A 7,581-nucleotide genomic window follows, 5' to 3' on the forward strand; every position below is an offset into this window, starting at 1 on the left:
GTGCTCCAACGCTGGCCTCACTGACGTCTTAAATGACTGCACTGACTTGATTTTTTTTAAAGCCCCATGAAATAAGATATATACCCACTATAAACTTTAGAGAAGGCGTTAAAGGTAGAACTGGAAAACATAGATCTTTGCCCGTTACCTCAAATTACAGAGTTTGCCAGCAGTACAGTCAGAAAATCAAAAACTCGTGTTTTTTTAGGGAGCCCCCAGTCACTGGCCACCATTGATATGAATTCCCCATTTCTTGAGTTGATTTTACATTTGGGGGATGGGGTAACGTAGATTGTAGGGGCGCACCCTGATAGTCACCATCAAGAATATGGTGAAGCTGGAGATGTATTAGTCAAAAGGTAATAAGCTTTTGTCCTTTTAACCAGTAAGTCATTTCAAGGTAATATTGCACACGCTTTTGATAAATGATGATATAGTAAAGGCTAAAGGAGAAACAACAGAGCTCATTCTTCATCTTCACTAATCTCACTCATGAGGTATGATATAGTTTGAAGTGGTTTTACTGGTAAAGTAACACTAGTGCATTGTGATGTATATAGCAATATTCAGGCATTTCACACACATTAATACCACAACACATCACTATATTGATACTGTATGTAAGAGATGTTTAAAATAATAATTGCCAACACTATGTTTTAAAAAGTTTGGATACTGTGAAATTTTTAAAAGGGAGACCTATCAGAGTATTTATAGGACAGAAGGGGTGATGCATATTGTAATTATGTTCTATACTTACGGACGTTGTATAATTCAATGATAAAATATGTTAAAACGCAGAGCACAGAGCTGTCCATTTCAGATTAGAAATCAATATTGCCCATACTAAGCACAGTTCATAATCTGTCTTTTTGTTTAAATTATAAATTAAAATAGAAGACTGAATATCCAAAATTGGAATCTAAGAAAGTAAGTCTCCCTGGTAATATTTTGTTTAATTTTATCGTTTAATTTGACATTTTAGATGTCATCATATACAGTATCTCTGACAACAGCAAGCAATGAAGCCATTCCTGTTCCATCTTTTTCATTTTTTTATTTAAAAGGTCTATTAATATATAGCTAAGTCCGCCAACTTTAATTTATATATATATTTTTTAAATGAACGCTTTTTTGTAAAGATTGACATTTAATCAAGTAGGGTATACAGAAGAAAAACCACATGCATTGTGTAGTTTTAATGTTTCTGAATCAAGTTTTCAGACTGTAATTAAATGTTCCATACTTATTGGGGGAGATAAAGTCTTTCCAATAAAGGTACAGTAAACTGTGAAATGTGAACCAAATTAATCAGAACTTTACTCATATGTTTCTAATTATATATTAAGAATTTGTTTATGAAAGCAACACAGCTGTGTAAATTTAATATCTAGATTTTGTTGTTGCTGTTATGAATGACAGTATTAATATGATCATAACCTGAATTGATCTGAATATCCTTAGTAAAACAGTTGAATGAGTTTTAAGTATTCAGGGATTAGTAATCTATCATTAATCATTATGCTGTATTATTTTGTGTTTTTGTTGTATTTAGAAAGTCTAGTAATATATTAAATTACTAATAGTAAATGATTATTAAATAGCATTCACTTAGTATACACTTAATTATAGGAGATAACATTTCTTGACACTTTTTATCCAATTGAAACCAGAGCTTTCATAGAAGCACCAGAACTGTAAGTCATAGTTAGTTAGCAGACAGGATCAATACAAAATACCAAACTTATGTATTAAATGATAGCCTTTTTACAAAGAACCTGGTGTTTGTATTATAATTGGATGTATATTCTTATCTTTCTGAAACTAAAGCTAAAATTATTCTCCTAATTTGTTATACTTTTTAATAGCAAGTTGATAAGGTTTAAGCAATGGTATTATAAGTATTAGAGTTTAAGAAAGTAAAATCATCAAAAAGTATTTAACATTCAGGCTGTGAAAAGTTCATGCAATATTTTTAATGTAGCACTAAAACATATTACTTTCAAGTCTTAGAATGGTATTACATTAAAATAGCTTTCTATGTTCATCCTCAATTCATGCTGTTTATTCTTGCCTGTGCCCCTCACACAAACAATAAAAGTGCTTCCAGTCTGCACTGATAACATCTGTCCTGTAGATATCCAGATCATGCCAGTCCACAGTGATTCATCAGGCTCTTCAGCTGTTATTCCAGTCACATTTTTCAAAATCACATGCCTGCACCGTGCACAAACACATTGAGACCATGCAGAACTGGGCAGTTCACACGATCAGAGCTTTATGCCTGCTTCTCAGCTTAACACATTCGGAGTTGAAAAAAAAACTGTTCCTATTGAGCCTCACAATGCTTGGATAAATTCTATGTATTTATATTTGCCGTCGCTGTTATTGTCCTTGAATCTTTGGAGGAGGCAATCATACAACACCAGTACTTCTTATTATCTTAAAAGTGATCTTTTCTAGCTTGCATTCGTAAAGTTGTAACAAACATTAAAATATATGTGTCACTTTACTCACAGGGAATTACTTGTTTGTGTATCTACACAACTATTTTTAATCCTGATAATCTTTCTGATGGCTATCCTGGGGTAATACATTAACATACATGGTCACCTGTGACTTTAAGTTAAACTACAGTCTCACAAGGTAAATGGTTAGAAAATCTTTTGAATAAACCTGTCATTCAAAGAGCACCCCTCAAACCTAATTACAAACACCACTGCAAACGTTTCCTGACAATATACAGTATAAGGCATGCAATAGAGTTCTTAAGAATAAAATACAGCATTCAAAATCAGCTGAAAATAACGCTGCAGTATATATATATACACAAATATACACAGTAAGCTTCCTTTAATAAAGAATATGCCTAAACACAGCTTTTACAATGGTAAATACGTACTGTGACATTTGTTATTTGGATTTTTCATTCCTTCAGCCTGGTTTCACGTGAGAAAAAAGTAAAGACTGTTTGTTTCCCAGTACAAAAAAAGCCGTACAATCTTTATATCGTAATGAGAAATAAAATGTGTTTCTCTGTATTGTGTTCTTGATTTAGTATCTTATAACTACTAAAAGCAGATGTTGAAGATCCATGAACATATGTGACTTTTTAGGCAAGTCAGAACATATCTTTTGAAAGAGAAAACTTAAAATAAGTCTTCAGATTTTGTTTGCTTTTTGAGATCATATGGCAAACTGAAGTATATTGAAAATTTCCATTTTTAAACTGCAGTCTCAGAAAACTTTGTAGAGTGGCAGCTATTTATAAAAAGGTATATATATTCATAGATGTCTGCCTTGTAGAATATATATCTATCACGTATAAAACAAATCGCTGCTATATTGGTATGAATATGTCCATGGGCTTCCCAGAGTTTGCTGGTGAGGCATGTTCTGATTCAGAAAAAGAATCTTCCAAAAAGAGACAAGCTGTCAAGCTGAATGAAAGCAGATGAAGCATGTTCTTCTTCCTCAGTTCTTTAGAAATTCCATGATAGAGGAGTTTTACGGTTAAATTTCATAAAGTAGTAATGCGGAATATTAAATTACCCATGTATGTTTCGCAGTTATTTTTTTTAAAACTGGGCAGTCCATGCTGTTTCTTGTAATACACCAACATCATCTGAAATACTTTCCTTTTGTTAGAATTCCCTTTAGGTTAGAATCTTAGGGGATGGAAAATAACTACCAGGACCTCCACTCAAATATTGATATTTTCTTGGCTCCATGACTGTCAAAACATTTTGAGAGTTCAGGCAATGCTCTCCTCTTCAAAGTCAAACTTTTCAGCCGAGGAGGCTGGATTAAATTTCTTGGTTGATGATTCTGTGTCCATAAATTCCTCATAAGGATCTTTTTTGGATTTTTCACTCTTAGAGCGCACATACCCATAAAACACTGCCAAGGCCAAGAAAGAGTAAAAAAACATAACAAACAGAACGTAGAAGTAAGCATTGTCATACGGTTTGTGGACTGACTTCATTGATGAAGTACTGTCATTCTGTCCGCCTGCATTGTCAAACTTAATTTTCGACTCAAGTTCTTCTGAAATTGCCTTTCTGCATATTAGAGAAAGTAGTACAGTGTTATTCATCTTGACAGTGCTGGTGTTCTTTTTTGTGGTTGGAATGAATGTGGTGAGAGCAATTAGCTTCAATCTACATTTGGTAAGGAATGCACATCACTGACGTTTGGTACTGCAAGTCTACTGATAATAGAGCATAGTTCACATACACTGGCACAGTAAACACTCCATCTTCTGAGCTCTCCTGGGCTCCATAGTCCCAGAAAGGAAATTAACACTCAACACCTTTGAAAGTTTGTCATCTTAGAACAGTGCGCAGTTTTCGAAAATGCCACTGTAACATAATACTATAGATTTTACTACTTGGAATAATTTATCTTTTTAGGTAATTTACACCTCTCACATATTCTTCTAAAGGAGTCGACAAGGATTTCAAAAAGTATGTTTTAGTTTTAATAAGTATTTTTAAAGAAATTATTATTCCCATGATGGTGTGATTACTGTAATAGTCATTTCTGCGTGTGGGTTAGATTCTTTAAAATACGAGCAAAAATAAACTTTTTGTTTTCTTTTCTACATGAGGGTTTTGAGTTTGGTTTTGCAAGTGAAGTAGTACTAGTAATTCCTGGATTGTCAACTAAGTCAAGTGGCTGATTCTTTCAAAGAGAGGGGCCAAAGGTTAAGTTGTCTCCAATGTGTGTGGACATAGGTCATGCCCAGTGGCATGCCAAAGGCAAAGTATTTCCCAGTACACTGCTATTGTGTTTTACAGGTTAAGTACTTGTAAAGTGAGTTGTTGGTACTGAAAAGTGAAATCTTATCTTGCTTGGACAAAACCTGCGCTTAGAATGACAGAAGCAGCTGTTTCTGTGATCTTGAGTACAAGAGCCTCCAAAAAAAATATTGTATCTTTGATGTAGCATGATTTTAAAGTGGTGATATCTTTCCAGTTCAATGCTGTGTTTTAAACATGACCCTTGAACTGATTTTGTGATGACTAATGCTGGTGTATTTATTGTGGTAAATTTATATCACTTAAACCTGCCTGTTTTTGTCATTAGGGACTGGCCAAAAGATGAAAGATTTGTCTATGTGTGTTTTCGTGAAATGTAGAAGCCAGTGTTAATTAGATCAAATACATATACATGTAGATGCATTTTTTATGTTCAGTGATTGTGTAAGTTACAGTAATATAAAGTGTCTTTGGATTTTATGTGCCCATTATTTCCCTGCTTAATCTCATTCTCACAGTGAAGTCACAGATCTCCATTTGATAAAATCTAGCTGGGATCTTGGCTGGTACTGTATATTAATCCTTGCGGAGTCCTAATGACTAAGAAATACACTTTCAAATATACTGTGGAGATGTACCTATTTCTCAGGCTGGTTGTGAGGTTATAAAGAAGATTTGATCAATAAAATACAACTATTAAATGTCTTACAATAAATATTATCTTTTTGAAACATTGAAAGGCAGAGGCTATCCAAGTGTTTTGTAGCAGACATTATCTAAATTCAGACATTTGCCTTTGGAGTGATTTTTAATCAGGGTTAATGTCCTCTGGGAAATGTTAAAATCATACAGTAGAGCCTTCTGTTTTTTTTAATGTTGTGCATGTTTTTAAAAATGCTCTTGGTTATTTTTTTTTGCAATGCTGTGTTTGTAACAAAAGTGAATTTGTTATCCGTTGTGCATAGTTGGTATTAATAGTCACAGCAGATGTCGAGCTCTGCTCAGCCCTTATCAGATACTTTATTGTTTCTTGAAGAGACTGGTTAATGGAGACTGCTTCACTTTAAACCAGCACTAATTTATCTTACACAAAACAAAATATAACACATCACTTTTTCAGTTACATTCTTCTGTTCTGTATTAGTACAGAAAGCCTGTCGAATTAAACACACTAATGATCAGCATTTTGCACTCACTTGAACATAAATGCATGAAAACTAACATTTAGATATAAGTATATTAAACTTTTATGTAAAAATCCGTATTAAACTGAAATAAAATGTGAAAGTGTTTGATTCACAAAATATGCTTTTCCATGTTTTAAAAGGATGAGAATAGAAAGAAAGGATTCAGACAACATTAGGGCCTTTACGACTGGTTCTGTAGATCTTTGTCTACTACTAACTAATTGATTCAAGGATCCTGTAGCCATGTTTTGAAAGAAGCCAGGATATTTACTTTACCAGCCTTGTCGGATAACTTATTGCCAACTTCCACAACCTAGTTTTCAGTTTTAAAAACACTTCCCTGGAGTTTCCACTGATGTCCTCTAGCTTGTGTTTTCCTCTTGAATCTGTCAGAGTAGGACGCTTCTCTAAGCCTGGAGATTGTGTCACTCTTTTCTGGATGGACTCCAGAGGAGCAAGCCATTTTTTGTAACATGTTGACCAAACTCTGACATAATATCCAAAATGAGATCTCCGTAGTACATTGAACAATTGTAACATTGTATCTCTTGATTCCAAATCTACTCTTTCAACTAAATATCCTAATATTCTGTTTGCCTTTTTCTGTTTCTTCCCCACATTGTCCAGAACATGTAAATAATTTCAAAAGTAACTTGTTCAGGTTTTTTTATATTGAAAGCTCTTGTTTCTGCTACCTGCACGTAACACTCTGCCCTTGCTCTTGAATTTTATTTGTCTTTCCTACTGAGTTTGCTAATCCTTCTGTTTCTATAGACCATCAGATCTACAAACTGTAACTGATCAAGATCTTTGATATAAACGAGGAATTGTGGTCCTAAAACAGATCCTATGGTACACCACTAACTCAACGGGAAGGCATTAAAAATCAACAGATGTGCATTAGCACCGGTAGCAAATACTACACTTTTAAAGCCTCTCTGTATACATGGCCCTAATCTGAGCACTACATTGTATCTTATATTAACCATTAAGCAGTAATCAATCCAAATACATCAAATATGGTACATGCATTACCCTGAATGCATGCTCCCTGCAATTTGGGAATTAATATTTTATGAAGAACTTTATTAATAGCCTTCTAAAAATTATATCATATGCTCTTTGAACTCCTGGTTCAAAGCACACTTACAGGTAAGGTAATGGAGATCTACCTTACTTACATTACTATCCTGTTGCCATACAGATTATTCTATATTTTAGCTGTAATTATTGTTTCTAGACACGTAACATCTTTCACATAGTAGAAGTAAGGCCTTTTTATGGATGGCATTTACATTACCAATTTGCCAAGCAATGGGTATTAGTTTTGTTAATGTCTTTTGAACAACATCTCTTGTTTCTTTAAGTAAAATCTGAAAAATATCACAGGGCCCTAGCAATTTGTTTTAATCTTAAGTGCTTCTATCACTGTGTCTGTAACAATTCTGCCTCTTATACACCGATATGATACAATATAGAACTTGGTCTTTTTTCTGAGGCTTGATGTCTTCCTTGATAAAAAATCGGAGTGAATTAATCAGCTAATACATAAGCCATATTTCTCTCATCATCTGAAAGTTTCCCATTATTGCCTCTGAGTCGCTTTCACCCTTCTCTGTCATTTGCTGTTAGGC

The sequence above is a fragment of the Lepisosteus platostomus genome, chromosome 2 (assembly GCF_059453375.1).
Source record: "Lepisosteus platostomus isolate fLepPlt1 chromosome 2, fLepPlt1.hap1, whole genome shotgun sequence".
Classification (NCBI taxonomy): Eukaryota; Metazoa; Chordata; class Actinopteri; order Semionotiformes; family Lepisosteidae; genus Lepisosteus; species Lepisosteus platostomus.